At 39.2% G+C, this 17,120-nt stretch overlaps 1 protein-coding gene across 4 annotated transcripts in view; it reads left to right on the top strand.

The window, feature by feature from the left end:
• The first annotated feature begins 8,262 nt into the window (after window positions 1-8,262).
• Window positions 8,263-17,120, top strand: part of zmiz1a (zinc finger, MIZ-type containing 1a) — a 155,326-nt gene continuing 146,468 nt past the window's right edge. For 3 of the 4 annotated variants that reach the window (XM_065296577.1, XM_065296573.2, XM_065296571.1), the window contains exon 1: window positions 8,264-8,417. The gene's annotated coding sequence lies outside the window, so the exon portion shown is untranslated. Of the gene's footprint in view, window positions 8,418-17,120 lie in introns of all 4 variants that reach the window. The other variant, XM_065296572.2, reaches the window with a different exon arrangement.

Below are 17,120 nucleotides of genomic sequence, written 5' to 3'. Positions count from 1 at the left end.
TTATAAAATGAGTTTTTAAAATTTTTTCTGAATGATTCACATATTATAAAACATTATTTTATTGTCTCTCTGCAACCATTTACTTCACTGTTGTTTCAACGTTGTTTCAACGTTGAATCAACGTTGAACAAACAACTGACATTATTTCAACCAAATTTCAACGTTGATTTTTAAGCATTTTATTAACCTTTTTCAACCGTTTACCATTCACCGTTGTTTCAACGTTGTTTCAACGTTGAACAAACACCTGACCTAATTTCAACCAAATTTCAACGTTGAAGGTCGGTCATATGCCCGCTGGGCACCCAACATAGAAATAAAAAAAACTTAAGATGAAAAAATGTACTTTTATGCCTCCAAAACACTCTTTGTTCACTAGCTTAACCAAAACACATCAAAACTTTTCACAAATTCACAAGAGATCATCTTCTGACAGAAAGAGAAAATGACCAAAATCACAGATTGCTCGGCCCTGTAGAAATATGTAAAGTAGTTCCGTTACAATTAACCACGCGTTAGTTTGTGCCCCGCTCACCCCTACCATTTAGCTTCAGATATGTACCTTTGAGGTACCAGTACGTACCTCCAAAGCACCAATGTGTACCTTTGAGGTACCAATATACACATTTTAGGTAGAAAAGTGTACTTTTTGAAAAGGTAACACCCCAGTGACAACTTTTGTTGTACCTTTACAGGATTCGAACCCATAAACATTTGCACTGATCTTCAGGAACACAGAGTTTGTGTTAAATGAGTTAGATACAGTACAAAATGTTTGTTACATATAGTTCTAGATGTTTGATGAAATCTTTGTTTAAAGTGATGTAAGTGTACAGTGGCCATGCTTTCCTGACTGCTGTGGTTTCCTGTTGAAACTTTAGCACTGAAAGGTGTGGTGTTTCCCCAGTGACATGTTACAAACTGTGCAGTCAGCGAACAAGATTGTCCAACCTTTTAATGATCACTATAATTTACTTTCAATTCTTATTTTGTAGTTCAGACATATTTAGACATTATAAAATGACAGACTGCATAAAATGTATTTTCTGAATTTTAAGTGTATCAATAGAAGCCACATTTGAATTCACTGTAAGAACTAAGCAGCATCATGTACTACATAGAAAGGCAAGAGAGTTTACATTGTTAATTTTTTTCTGCATGTTGCTGTCAACAAAATAGCTAGATTTTCAGCTCAAATTTAGAGGCTGTGGTAAAATGGAAAGTTTATGCTTATATGTAAATACATAGGGTGGCACACACATAAAGTCATCTGTTATTGCTAGACAGGCATCATTTTTCTCTAAAGTGCTTAAGAGCTGATTTTGCATAACCCTATACAACACACCTTAACAACAACTGAACGATTGTGACTCTAAAGCTGATTGAGTAACTAGAACTTTAACCTGATTATGGTACTGATGCTTAGCCAGCAGATGTCAGTCTTTTCTGTAGTATCGGTGGCACATTGCAAATGACATTGCCCTGGAGGCAAACAGAAAGGTGAAGCATACCATTTTTGTGTCACAGACTGAATTGCAAAGAGAATTACTCTTTGCAAACTGGTTTCAATTGGTCACAAAAGTCATGCCATTGGTTGTGCCGAGGTTGGTATACTGGGCATTGGTCCAAGACAGACCACCACAGGGTTTCCACTGTTAAGAGAATATCAACAAAAAAAAACCTTTTTTTAATTCTTTCTGCATATTGAGCTTGGATAGGAGATTGAAAAAATCATCAGAGTGATGAAATTGTTGGAAAGATCTGTAATGCATAAATGAAAATGCTTATTAAAATGGCCTTAATGGGAATAGCATGCTTTATGCAGCTTTCATAACATCTCTAACTATTAATGATTATGTTCTTATTTGCACTTTAGACTTAATTGTTTCATTTAATCCGTGTGTATGCCTTGCATAGAGTAGAATCATCACAAGTCAACTACGCTTCAGACATAAAGATTAAATAGCAATCGTACCATTTGGCCAGTTAACTGGTGCTTTAACAATAACATTCAAGAGTAATGATATTATTATCTTATCCTAGACATTCCAGGTCAGTTCTAATGAATGAATTAGCACCCCGATGCATTCATCTGGGCCTGCAGAAAATCAAACCGGAACAATAGTACGTCGATAATATATTTAAACCGTGTCATATCTCCTCTCCTTACGCAACTTATCCATTACGGCTTGCGTGGGATCTGTTAGGCAGTTTCCTTTTTCATGTCGAGCCGTGTGCGGAGGGAAGACCACCCTCATTGGGAATTGAGTGCAAGTTAATTTCAACCCACACAATGACACAATCTAGAAGACCGCAGAACTGTCTTTTGTGCAGTTTCTCTCCCCCAGCCAGTCAGTGGGAGGCATTAGCGTCCCTGTCATCAGAGTCTGAGAGCCATCACTCCTTTGAAGGATTAACTTCATTAGCATGTTTTCACGCCACTCGTCCTCTAATTGCTCAATTGAAGCGCCCACTTGTTGTGCTTGTGAAACATGCCTGGACTCACAGTCCGACGTGAGTCCGAGGCTGGTGTCTGAAAGTTATCACTTTTGTTAAGCTAGTTAGAATTAATATTTAAAAATTGATTAGCATTATTGCATTTGACACTACACTGTTCAAAACTGGATGCAAGTAAGATTTTCTTTCAACGCTGCTTATTAGATCATGTTCCATATATTCAAATACTTTTGCCCATTTTATTCAAATGTTCAAAGCGATGAGAGAAAAAGTGAGATCTGTTGCATACAACATTTTCGTCCAGCCAAACAGAGAAAAGTGGCACCCTGGCTCAGAGAGAGGGGTGGAAAAGTAACATGTATACATACATAGCCAGGGGCCTTCCTCTCATTTCCCCATGAATCACAAAATACATGCACGCGATGCTTTAACTAAAGCTTTCACCCTATAAAGTTCTCTACTAAATGATGTCATGTACAGGAAGATGTTTCTCAGTCTCAACCTGTCTGCTCATGCCAGTTCACCAGTAATACGATACACATCTAAAGACTGAGAAAATGCTGGTCATTCTCAAACAAGGGCTTCATTTATTTCCCGAAAAGGAGGCTAATGTTCCTTCAGTTCGGTCTGGACTGTGTTTTAATGCACCAAATAAAGAAGCCAATGCACAATTTTGTTTATCATCAGAACATGCAACTTTAAATTTTTGTTATACATTCCTGTAAGACAAAAATTACGATAATTTGCAATTATTGGCAAATACAGTGTAGATTAGGAATGAACACATATTAGTTATATTTAATGATTTACTTTAAAATGTATATGCTCATCATGCAAGTACTGTATAAAGCCAGATAAAAGGAACTATTTGTTTGCATTCCAAAATATTGAAAAAAATGAAGCAAATGTTGAAAAATATTGGAAAGCTTTTTAGATATCAAAAGGATGCTCAGACAAGTAGTAAATCTGAGAGATTAGAGAATGTTTGATTTAAAAACCAGCCATCAATAGACTGAAAGGGTTATTTGGATCAATGGAAAATAGTTTAGTTCTTTTATTTGATTATTGCTAGCACTATCAATTACTGTCATTTCTTGAAGAACAGAAAACATAATCTTTTAAAGGTACATAACACTCTCTTATATAGTTAGGTTTCTTTGCTTTGCTTTATCATTGAACATTGTATTTCTTTTATATCTTTATTTGTTTTTTTCAGGTTGTATGTGGAACCTTGCAGTAATGTTTCTATACATTTTGCACAGCAAGGGGTTGATCACACCAAAAGCGTTTATGGCAGTTGCTCTTTTTGAATGGTATTCTATGGGCAGGGAGCGTTTGCGCGCTGTTTATGTGCGCCGCAGCATGCACTTTTGAAGGAGCGCTGAGAGCGGAAAAGCGCCTGACGTCATTCGCGTCTTTCCATTGTCCAATCGAATGAGGGGAGAGGCGGGCCTTACGTTGTGTGAGGGAAGTTTACAGTTGCTTTAAAGAATCGGACTCCACTCGCTCACTCTCTCCTGTGTGTTTGTGCACCTCTCACCCTCAAACAAGCCGTCCTCTTTTTAAAGTTTCTGCTAATATGACAGTTACAGCAAAAGAGCCCTCACGCTTCAATTTTTGATTGACAAGGCAGCTGACTCGGTGGTTGCTTAGCAATATAAAAAGCCGCGTCGCACTGCTCTTTAAAAAAAAAAAAAAAGACGCTCCTTGCGTTTAAAAAAAACGTGTTTGGTGTGATTAGTCCAGCAGTCATTCTGTCAAGAAAGAATTTAAGCATCTTAAGCAATCAGTGGCCAGTTGCATAAACTGCTTAGACTAGTCTTACAACTTAGTCATCTAATTTCTTTCTTCAAGAACTTTTTAAAGTCATAAAAATGTATATTGGCCTAATTTAATTTAAAAAGTATGAAAGTAGGACTGGTTAGCCATAACTAATTGCTAGTATGTCATGCTAGTGATTAGAAAGTCTTAACTTAGCGGCTATGTTTATGCAACAGGCCACAGGTTCTGCTTCTCACACAACTTGTTTCTTGTCATGTAATGAACCTAATTAACAACCAAACAGAATGCAACAATGAACTTGAGTCTCACTCCAGCCTGTCTGCTGCTCAAATGCTAAAATTAACCTCAAAGGAGTGGCACAAATTCATTTTTGTGTATTTGCAATTCAAACACATAACCAAAGAAAGCATAACCAGATAGTATTAACTTTTACAAAGTATCAACATGAAAAAATTAAATGCAGTTATTTTTCCTCATTAAAATAATAGCTTTTTTTTTTACAGACATAGAGCAGGGCTGTTATCATGATAAGGTCACATGACATGTTGAATACTATTTTCTTTATTTCAGTAACCACCATATTAATACAGAATGACAATAATTCAACAACATTTGGCATCAGTAACCAAACATTGCTTGTAATATAAGTTTGATTCAATAGTTTGTGCTGTCAAAACATTTCAAAGGTGAAAATAACCAGCTACACCATTGGCTCTTCATTAAGTTTCCAAACTTTTAGTCTTTATCTCCATACGTCCCCTTCTCGATCCCTCTTTCACCCCCCTTTCTCCTCCTTCTTACATGGCCTGAGGGAGCAGTTAGCTCTCTGAATGCTCCTACTCTATTGTGAGCTCACATTGATTGCCTCTACCCTCTCCAAAGCCAGTCGGGCCAGCCAGCATGGGGTACAGCCTGTCTGCTTTATCCACCGTGGCTCACATTTTTCTGAGAAATAAAAGAGGGGGACAGAGAGAGAGAGAGAGACTCTCCACAAGTGAGTTCCTCCTCCACTCCTGCAAACAGAGAGCCAGATGCATCTGTTTTACTCCCTCCCTCTTTCTTTCTTTCCCCCTCCCTCTCTCCTGCCTCTACTCTCAGCGGCTGTGCTCTAAAGGGAATCAATAGTGTACTTAAACGGATTTCTCTCGTGTCTTGTTGTCAAATACGTTGTGCACCTCTGCCTTTCTCCGTGTGGGCTGATCTTTGTGTGCGCGGCGCTCATTTATATGCCCTTGATCTGCATTTCCTCTCATTGTCTGTTTTACACTTCTGTAATATCCTTTACACCTACCCAGTTAATGGTGCTTTGGCACAGTCGCTTGTGTTTCCTCTAAGGAGGTCTGTGAGGGCGATAGAGCGCTGTGTAAAGGAGCTGTAAATAATCTGTGAACGCTCAGTCTGTGTGTGAAAGCTTATGTCAGCAGAACTGAAACTCTCCTTCCATCATGTAGCTATGAAGTCCCAGCAGCATCAATCATTTCCCATGTGATTGTCAGGGAATTAGCTGAGCGGTGGTGCTCTGGGTTGAGGGAACTCATGTCAGTTCAAGTCGAAAAGCAAAGGAGCAAGACTGGATACATCTTCAGATATGGGGTCCACCTGACACATTGCACAACACTCAAATGCAAACCTTACGAAATCCATTTTGATTTCGTGCATCTGCCAAAGATAGGTTATGTATAAAATTATACCGGGGTTCAGTCAAGCCTAAGTCACTCCACCTAAGGTCCATCCATCTTCTTGGCAGCCATCTGGTCATATTGTCTCAGAACGCAAGAGTTGAGGGTTTATCCGTGAACACTAGGAGCTCTTACAACACCAGCTTTGAACTGAAGTGTGCTGTTCATTGATTGCCTCTGATTTTGTTCGCATGAACCGTGGCATCTTTGAAGGACTTCACAAAAACATGATTAATGGCCCAGAACACAGGATATTACAAGCAGCTTAAAAGGTAATCACAAAAGACACCGAGGTCCTCAGCATTACCAACGCCATGCTTTGATACTGATGTTACATGGGGATATCCATCTTTGCAAAAAGCCATTTTGAAGCACCAGTCATTCTATCGAGAAAATTCAACAGCATCTGTTAAATCACTTTGAAAGTCAGGACTTGATGAAGTACTTTAAGATCTAATGGCATAAGTGCTCATCAAACAGACACATTTAAACTAGCCAGTCAGAACTTATACCAAATCTGGAACCAAAACGGTGTACAGTTGAAAAAGGAACACAATAAGTGGCAAACGTGGATGAAATTGAGGAAGAGGTGCTTTGACATTGACTGTAGCCTTTTAAATTGTCATTCGGCGGATGGCCATCTCCTTCTAAGAACAGGACAGAAATAAATATGAATGACTGCTTGTGACCAATGATGTCATCTTGCTAGATTTATCCTTGCCAACTTAGATAACTGTACAGGAGCAAGTGTCCTTGAGACAAAGTGCTCAGAGAATGAGCATGCATTAATGTCAACAGCCTTGCTATGGAGAAGCTACGAATGTCAAATACACATCATTTGGAAATAATTGCTAATAATTGACAGTTGCCAGAAAATGTCTTGCAGTCCATTTAAAAATATGTCGCAGTGATCCACATTTACATCTACAGCTCTTATCCAAAGCAACTATAGGTATGCAAGTTCCTGGGATCAACCCACATTCTTTGCGTTTCTAAAACAATACTCTACTAATTGAATCTTTAAGTTGCTAATGCATTCTCTACCAATTGTTCTTCAGAAGCACTATGATCCTATAATTAAAACAATACATTGTAATTTAGTTTAGAGAATTATAGTTTAAAGACAATGGTATCCAATAAAGTTGCTCCTGTCAAGAGGGGAAATAAACAAGCTGCAAAATCCCAGGCTGTGTTTTTCATATTTTGAGACGTAGGTCATTTAAGCACGGTGGTATTTGGTATGAGGCAGTCCGTGAGGAAGCACGTAAAGTGTGTGACTCTATCTGATGCACTACTAGACGCACGGACCCGCGGACAACCCCCCTCCACACGCACACACAGTAGATGCGCGCGGTGTCTCGCCACTGTTGGAAGAGTCATTGTTCCCTGACGTCACCACTCAGCCAAGCCTGGCGCTGCTGCTCTCAAACATGTCTTTGTTATTCAGAGCTTTCCACCGGAGACCGGCGAGTCGCAAAACACGGAGCGATTCCCTTCATTCACTGAAAAAGTGCATGGGTTTGTTTATTTGGAGGGAAAATGTATAAGAGAATATATTTTCTATTATCATTTTTTTAACTAAATATAATTAATCAAATAAATGTTTTTAACCAAATTCTTTGTCTTTGAAGCAAAATTTTCCTGTTAATTATGGCAACTTAATACGAATACAAAAGCCCCCTTGTGTCCATACAGAGAAAATTATTACATTAATTATACTTTAAGATGATTTTTAATGCATATAAATTTAAGACAATAAGCAAAGCGCGTTTTTATTTAAAATTATGTAAGATAGTCGACTTGATGAGATTACATTATAAATCAAGCCAGATGATATCTCTCAGAGGTATAAATAAAATAGGTTTAATAAAAATGATGTAGTGTACTCAGTATTTACAATAGTTAGTTAAAGTAAAATTCCTATAGGCTGCATTAAAGTGTTTTTGAACCTCACAATTGTAAATATTAAAGTATGTTACAGTATTTACAACACTTTATTAATTTACTAGTTAGTTACTACACAGTAATATATTAGTACTACACAAGTGTAGTAATTAAATATTAAATACAGCATACTACAATTCACTACAGTTTACTATAGAAAATATTAATGTATACTATAGTATTTTTTTATGTTGGACCAAAGAGTAAACAAAACGCGTAAGTAAAACACAACTGGCACTTGAGTGTAAATCCAGTCCGTTAATGTGCACTCACCGTTTGGTGTCTGTAGCGCGTGTCTTCCAATGGCTCGAGCGCTTTACGCGACTCTGGGACGCATTTTGTCAGCAGCCAGCAAGCATGGCTCTGTGGTAATAGAATAGCCCGTGTAATTTGACACTTCAACTTGCCGTGCGCTACGTTAGTTGATTCAGACAGTCACACTAACGAAACGCCGTGCGCTTTTTTCTCAGTGTTTGCAAAGTGCGAGGGAAGAAAACAGGACGCAACTTTAAATCCAGGAGCATTTTCAGCGCTGTTCTGTGATCGGACCTGAAAGTAAGTTCTGCGTGTGTTTTCCTATTATTTTCACACCTCGGGACTGTGAAACGCTTTTATGCATTGCACTGAAACGAATCCGTAGCCGCCGAGCTAGCGCCAACCCCAGCTAACAATAGAGTCACTTAAAGACTCGCCAAAGTATGGCTAAGATTTATAGACGCGTATTTGTGCGCAGGAAACGAGCTCGTTTGAATTGCACTAACTGAAATGTTCGCGACGTGTGTCGAAGCAAAACAACAATCGCGCACTATTGAGCATTTTTCCTGGACAGCGGTGTTAACGCGGAATTTGCTTCAATGAACCGTGCACGTTAACCGGAGAATCCCAGCGTTTACATACAGCATACAATATCGTTCTGGTGTGTTGTATTGTTCAAATGAAGAGGGCACTGTCATGCGGTGGACGCTTGGTTGGCATATAGATGGGCACATCTAGATGTGTAGAAAATCGCCACGAGTCATGAATACGATGCCAACATAAAGGTTATTTATGATTGGGTGCAATTGTATTGTAAGTACTTGATAAGTACAACGAAACGATGCGTTCAACCATGTGCTGAAATGTAATGTGTGCCATGCTGTGTTCTAGTAACAGGGCTTCGTTAAATCTGAGCAAGCGCGTTCAGACGATCGCGGCTGATACATTGTAACATTCCGCATCTTTGAATGTTAAATTCTTGAACGCTTCCTCAATCAAATCCTGTCACACGTATTGCAAGATACACGAGTATCCTGTCTTTTATCCATAGGCTGTTTTTGTGCTTAAGCGATCAGTTAACAAGAGGGATTCTTACGGGCAGGTTGGAAATTATACGACTTTGAAGCAAAGAGGTTTTCTTACATGGTGGATTGAATGAGCTTGTTAAGTACTTAAACCAGCGATATGGGGTTTTGAGTAAGCCTAACCCACGCCTTACCCAGTCATGTTAATGCTTCAGATTTTGACAGAAATTATTCATATTTAATCATTTCAAGATACGTCTTGCCAGCACAGATTAAGCTCCCAATTTACAGCACCAGTTTCAATTTACATTAAATTGTTGTTGTATTTATGATATTGTTTTGTTTCCCATATTTCATAATAAACAGTTTTTATCATTTTACTGAGTTCTTTATAGTAGACACAGACAATATGCATTCATATAGTTTTTTTTAGTCAAAGTTGACGGCAATAGTTTGGTCACTTCTTCAGGACTGTACAATCACAGTCAATGTTTACATGGTTGTGTGAATACTGATAATGTAAAAACTTCAGTGTGGATTACTTATGGAGCAAAGGTGAAAGTACCTAGTTGTCATCATAGTAACTGGTGTTAGTTCATGTAAACATTGTTGCGATAGGTACCATAACAATAACAAGGATATGCTTTTCAAATGCTTAAAAGTGAACCTACACTCATACCCAATCCTGGCATTCTTGTCTCGTGATGAATCTGTATGTATTGTATAACACCACACATTTACCCACCAATGTCGGTACAGTAATGAATGAAGATTGTGTTTAGGGGAGAGTTTATTTTTATGATGGCCCCAGGTCGAGAATCATCATTACCAATGGCAGTGGCTTTATCCACATTCATGTAAAGATACATATAGAAGTCAAGTCATTCTGTAAACAGCACTAAAGATGTCTTGCACAGGAGCTTAATGTAAAATAACTGGATTAAACGTGCGAAGGATTGTTGAAATGCTCTTTTCAGCATGCCAATATGGACTGTGAATGAATGACTAGATATGGTGTTTGAGCAAATTAACATTGTCAAAATCATCTATCAGATTTTACACTTGAATTATTCACTAACAGGTTTATTAGTCATTAATGCTCACATCAGTGGCTGTTTGTGCGCATTTGTGTCTCTATTGTGTCTAGCCTAACAAACGCATTCAAGGTTGTCCAGTTTAGGAGCGTAGTCTCTATGATCCCCTTTCACATTCAAATTTTTGGCATGTGTGACAAAAGCTTGCTTAATTCACTGGGCGATTTAAGGGTGGGAATTGTGAGACGATCCCTGTGTACAATATTATCAACAATAACATGAGAGTATATTTTGAGTCACAGTAAGGAGTTTTGTTGTTTTAATTTTGGGTTTAGAGATTATACATGTGTGTCCTTCACCTTTTATTAGTTTAGTTATAGACGTTTAAAGCACAGCTTAGTCTTTCTGTGTTTATGACTTACTTCAGGGCCAAAGCAGAGTTAGAAATGTCACTCACTCTTTTCATATTTGTAGCATTTGAAACTGTTTTCTTATATTGGTTACGGACGGAAAAAGATATTGTAGCTTTTTAAACCTGCTGCACTCTAATCAGTGTTGTGACAGCTTGACATTTAACTGTTAGTACACTATTGTGGTGAGCGATTGTGAAATAGTTGGCCCACGTTCATTCATCATAAAGCAGAGCAGTTGTCTAGTTGCCACCTGCACACGCCCACTCTTGAACCTCAGTCAGGCTTTGTTTCTGAATCCACATGATGCACTGTGGATCAGCATAGAACTGTGTTCATTTTTTACACTTACAATCCATTGATGGCCTTTTTAATGGTTCACATTAAGTGTTTACCTCTACATAATCGCCTTCTAGTTTTGCGCGCATACAATTTCATTTCTGTGGTGATGGGGTTGTGACCAGCTTACAACAAACGGGAAATTATTTCAGCCTGGCTGATGTGTAATGCTTTGTGATTTCCTTGCAGACTTATGGTTATGATGTTCTGTTTCATCCAGTAGTTCATGACCTTGGTAAAGCAGTAAGGAAAAGAATTTTTGATTTTAATTAAAGGCATCTGAAAGAAAGTGGTGTGGGACCAAATCTGCTTCCAGGCTGCGTAAGTTGAAAGCTTGTTGAAGGTTGCCTCCAACTCTCAAGCTGACAAAGCGACCATGGATGCATTGGGATGTGACGTGCTGCGCATTAGCTAGCTGCTGCAATTTTAAGTGCTTTGCCCTCAGATAGGGACGTCCAGTCCCACACTGTCATGGGCTCATGCATGTTTGATTTGACATTCTTTGAAAAATGAACGTAGAAGATGTCACAATGCCTGTATCCCCTTTTCTGTCTGCAAGAGCAAGAACTCCGAATCAAAACGGACACCTGGCTACTCTTTGTCAATATGAGGGCTCGCTATTTTGCACTATAGGACAAAATGTCCTCACTCCACCGACAATTTTGCATGATCATAAGCAATTATCTTCATTTTTTGGTGCCAATGAAAGCATGCAGTGCTTTGAAGTCTGACTGCTGTGTGCCTTGCAAATCCAGCTTAAGCAAAACAAACATATTGTCCACAACCTGTTTTCTTTTGACTGAGGCAAATGAGTCTTTATTCACTGAGCCATGTTCTCCATATTAAACTGTTAGCACTGCTACTTCAGGGTTGCTTAAGAAGATCAGGCTCTGTCTTGAGAATTAAATATGTGCATGGTTTAGTACTTTAAATAAAGACCCAGGGCCTATTTAATAAGCATTTGTACCTGCTTGCAATCATTTCGACTGTGTGCAAGAACAACTGCAACCTGTACATCTCCATTTATTTTATATATATCGAAATGCCGCCATGTGTTCCATCATGTGGAAGCCTTGGACCTTGTCACTGGATCTGAGTCTTGGGGTCTCTGTGAGTGGGATATTTCGCTGCGATTCTGAGAGGGACGTGCAATTACATTTAACATGGCCCGAGGGATTCATACATGTTTTCTGACAAAGTAAATTAATTAGGTTTTCTAAGGGAGGATAAATATTATTTCTCATCCAAATTCAGCTTGTAGAGGAAGGAGTATTTGCGGTACGGCACGCAGAATGACACGCACGCGTAACCTTGACTCAGACATTTGCGCAAGGTGAGACTAAATGAAAGCTGAATGAAAGGCAACTGCGAGATGTCTGGAGAACTTGACAAATGGATGAATTAAATTCATTTCAGATCCACCAAATCCCTTTGGGGCACAGGATAAAGGTGAATTTATATTAAGCAGAAAATTGTTTACTTAAGGTTTCCTGAATTTTTCTCAATTTAGATTTTTGGATACATGGGATGTTTTTGCATGGATATTTGGATACACAGAGTCTATTTACACTTAATGCCACTTGATTGATTGGATCACAGTATGATTGGGTATAGGGGTGGGCGATAAACCGGTAGACAAAATTAACCGGTAGAAATTTGTCAACCGGTAGAGATTTTGGACTATCGTTTCTATCGAGGTTACGTGCCCACGTCACGCTCCTGTGCGTGTGGTCGCGAAAACGTAACGTTTGTACACGTATTTAAGCACTGCAGTTTTAAAACAAGTTATTTTAAGCCATTGAAACACAGACAACAGATCTGTATGCGTGCGTTCTTTCTGTGTGTCAGGAGCGGACAAGTCGCGCAACCGCTGCTCTTTCTGTCTGTGAGGAGCGCGCAAGTCGCGCGACCTCTGCTTATTAAGCTCGTGAGCATTTTTCCCGCTTTATTGGCCTTAAATACACATATGCGTCAAAATTCCCGTCTTTGCAAGCATCATCATAAACACGACCAGTAAGGTCTTAAGAGAAAGTAAACAGCTAAAAGAGAAAGCGCATGTGTAACAGTGTATTGGATCCGGACTTTGGTCTTAAAGGGGAAGTTACCTAATTTTGCTCCTGTCTGTCACTCGTGTTAATCAAACAGCATTGAGAAAAAAATCTCTCACTGCTCCTGATTAAATCACTTTTCTACCTTAAATAAAAATATATATAGGCCTATACATACATGCATAATTATTTATTATCATTCTTATTGACTGTGTATCTTCAGAGAGCTTGAGTTTTGTTTGTTTTTATCTTCTTTCTATGCTTGTATATGTTTTTTGTGAGAATTATGAACATTTCTATGGTATTAAAGATTTAAACCTTATTAAAACATAAAAAACTCTACCGTGATACATATCGTTATCATGATATAAAATTAATCCTATCGTGATAGAAGATTTTGGTCATATCGCCCACCCCTAATTGGGTATATACTTTTCATGGCCACATAAATGTGACAGATATAAATCTCATCTACTATTACCCCACTTTATGCAGTGCAAGTTATATGGGGAAGTTCACCTCCGCGATGTTGCCAATGCGGGTAGCAAAATATCTCTGTGCTCCGTCTCAAACCAAACTTTTGCATGCAGACATATTTTTATTTGGTATAGTATACATTTCCATATGTGGCCTCAACAACCAAGGATTTACACTTTGCTCACTTGCTATGTGTCTTAAATGTGAGCATTTGCACTTCAGTAAATATATACATATGCACATAGTATCAAAGACTGTAAGCCGATGAGGTCTTATATTGTTTATGTCCAAATCGCCCAACCGGTGATTTCCAGAAACACTTGTCAAGTTAGTTTTAAATCAATAACCGAGTGGTTTACAAAGGCAGATGTCATGTAAAAGTCTGTTTGTCCACAGCTAGAACCCTCTTTCTGTTACAACACATATCATGGGTTGATGTATAGAAATGATGTAATATCACAGCAATATGGCTTAGTAGGCCAATTTCTCTCTGCAATTTAAGCAGTTTGCTTTGACGTAACATATACATCACAGTGATTAAGCACGTTTGGCTTTAAATGTATTAATCTAGATTCCACCAAATCAAAATAAGCCGTAGGACCGAAGCTTTCTTTAGCAGTCATTAACTATTCAAGGCGGTTTTCACAGCGAAAATGCATTCGAGTTGAGAGCACACCTCTCGCTCCACAAATACGCTTCATGCATGGCAGCATCCATACAGAGCTCACGAGGTGACAGCTGTAGGCAACAGAGAGACGTTCACGGCGCGCCGGTGCAGACTTGCCGCCAGATAGAGCATGATGAATCCAGAACCGCGTAAGCGTTTGTCTGCGCGTGTATGTCCGAGCTCATACTGGCGTGCAACGGCAAGCACCACTTTTCTTGAAAGTGCTGTGCGCCTGTGCTCTTAAATGACTTTCATAAGCAAGACTGACTCTTGGTGGCAACTGTGTTCTCTCCTCTCTTGTTCATCCCTCCGACCTCATGTGGTTTCATTTCTCTACCTAGGCTATTCAGAAAAAGAATCATATTAGAAACCCCACAGGGGTTTGTAAAATAGCAGGTTTGGTGTAGCAATTTCCACTTAATCCGTCAACAGAAAAACCAACTTGATTTAATGTTGAATGGGTTACATGAAATCAGAAGCAATTAGATTTTTTTTCCAAGCAGTCAGGAGTTCATTTGTGCCGTAGCAAATTGAAATGTTAACTTTTATGACTTGTAAATTCTAGCACAATAACGTTGTCAGCCAAGAAGCAGAGATAAGAATAAGTGATATTGCAAACTAAACCCAGATTTCTTTCCGTACCTCATTCTTGCATGCATCTTCTGAGAAAACAGAAGCTATTGTTGCTCTGATCATTTATCATTGGTGTAATGAGATTAAACTAATCGTGTATTCCAGAGACAGCAATGATACACTGTGTGGGGCTTGCCAGGGATCATCTTCAAACAGTATTTGTCATTGTCTCTCAGTGCTTTTTAATTATCTGTTGACAAACAGCTTAAGCCTTTTGGGCTATATGATTTAAGAGCAATATCATTGTTCCTTAAAATTTTGGAAAAACCTGGAAAGAAGCAAAGATATTTTATCATCTATTAGACAAAAACAATTCGTAGTGTATGTTTTATTTCCTACCTATCATTAATGGCCGCTGAGATTGTTAATGCGATCCTTCTGCAGTGAGCTTGTTGCTGATACAAAAGCAAACAGTGTTCACATGAAATGTTTTAATTGCGCATTAACCCACTGCTGGTGTTTTAATCTGGTGTGCCTTAAAGACAGCACGACCTCCGTTGTATTCCCACATTGATGTTAAGAATCGCGGGTTAGACGTGGAGCATCAAGGCAAACTGTTGTTGCATTAGCGTGATCGAGCCAGTGGAGTGATGCTCCAAGGGTGCTTCAGAAAGCTCCCGACGCTGCGCTTGCAATAAGTAGTCACCAGGGACGTATGGCACATGCCAGCTCAAATTTTCACGCCGGCCGTCAGATGAGAAAAAGCAGACCGGCAATAACAGGCAGATGTTTTTCCCCTTGCCAAGCACTCGTTTTCGGACGCCATGAGCATCAGATCAATATAAAGGAATGTAATTTAGTTTGGCTTGATGTGCCCAGCCCTGTTTGATGATTTTTTTGTACATGGCCGTCTCTCGGATTGTCTTTGGATTTCTTTAGAATCTGTGACCTGGGAATGTGGAAACTCAATCCGGAGTGCCCTGAGGGTTCCTCTGCGAGAGAATTCCCACCCAGATCGCTGCCAACACCCACACAAACATTTATGTGGGTCTGTTTTCAAGAGGACGCCGGCCTCAGTCTCACGTCACGCCATAGCCATCGTTAACCGCAGCGGGCGAAGTAGGTTGTTTGTTTGTGGGAAGCGTAAAGCCAGCTGAACATGTGCACAAGGGCCGCTGCTTGCGTGCTGCACTATTATTAATTAGATTATGGTTATACTTCCAAAGAGCCACAATGTACATGCTTATTTATTGAACGTTAGAGCCCATTTAGTATTGCTGTGGTGTTCTTAGTAGAAAAAGGTAGGACATACTGTGTCTGAAATTGATAGATTCTTAAGATTTATTACTAGATGTATATTATTATGTTTGAGTAGTTGAAGCATAACGTGTGTCCAGTAATGTGACATGCTTGACTTCATCTAAAGCTGTTTTAAATGCAGAAAAATCTCAAAATATAATATTATGCTAATGTTATTCATCAACTTATTAATAAATACAAATTGGCAGTGTACATTCCAAAAAATGCTGGGTTATTTTCTACTCAGCGTTGTGTCAAAAATGGACAAACCCAGAAAATGTTTATATTTTGACCCAACAATGGTAAAAACAACCCATCAATTTGAGTTGAAACAACCCAACATAGGTTAAATTACAACCCAACAGGTTGAAAATAACCCAACATTTTTAATGTGTAGGCTTGGCTTTTGACTTGGTTTTGGTGTGGACACAGTTTTTGGAAATGCTACCATACTATTTAAAGTATTTGTTCCTTTTCAAAGGCTATGCTTACACGACAACAATGTATTAAAAACTGAAAAGTGTCAACCACACACAACAGCGCTGTCAAAAAGATCCCCATTTACATAGATCTACAAAGGCAAATAAATACTCTGTGCCAGGCCAGGAGATGCCGATTACCTGGTAAAGACGCCTGGGCATAGACATTATATACATAGACGCTTCATGGTGTGCTGGAACTTAATCCATATTGGTTGGGTCTCCTCACTCTACGCTAGCGATCAATCGGAGTCAACGAAGAGCGAGCAACTATGCCCATATTTTGTGCAGCTTACGGTTGCAATAACCGGCGCAGTATTGATACCAGTTCGCATGGGATTACCTTTCACAAGAAAGATTGAACAATAAGGCAGTTGTAGCCTAGTGGTTAGAGTGCGGGCTTGTAACCCGAACGTTGCCGGTTCGAGGCTCACGACTGGCGGGTTGCGACTGATGTGCCCTTGAGCAAGGCACCTTAACCCTAATTGCTCCCCTGGCACTGCAGGGATAGCTGCCCACTGCTCCAGGTGTTTGTGGGGAACGACTTGCAGTGCGTGTGTTCACTATTCACTGGATGGGTTAAATGAAGAGGTCACATTCCAAGTATGGGTTACCATACATTGGCAAATACTCACTTCGTAATTTTGGTTAT

This window comes from Paramisgurnus dabryanus, chromosome 20 (assembly GCF_030506205.2).
Source record: "Paramisgurnus dabryanus chromosome 20, PD_genome_1.1, whole genome shotgun sequence".
In the NCBI taxonomy this organism is placed as follows: domain Eukaryota; kingdom Metazoa; phylum Chordata; class Actinopteri; order Cypriniformes; family Cobitidae; genus Paramisgurnus; species Paramisgurnus dabryanus.
This window is presented reverse-complemented; position numbering and strand designations above follow the sequence as displayed.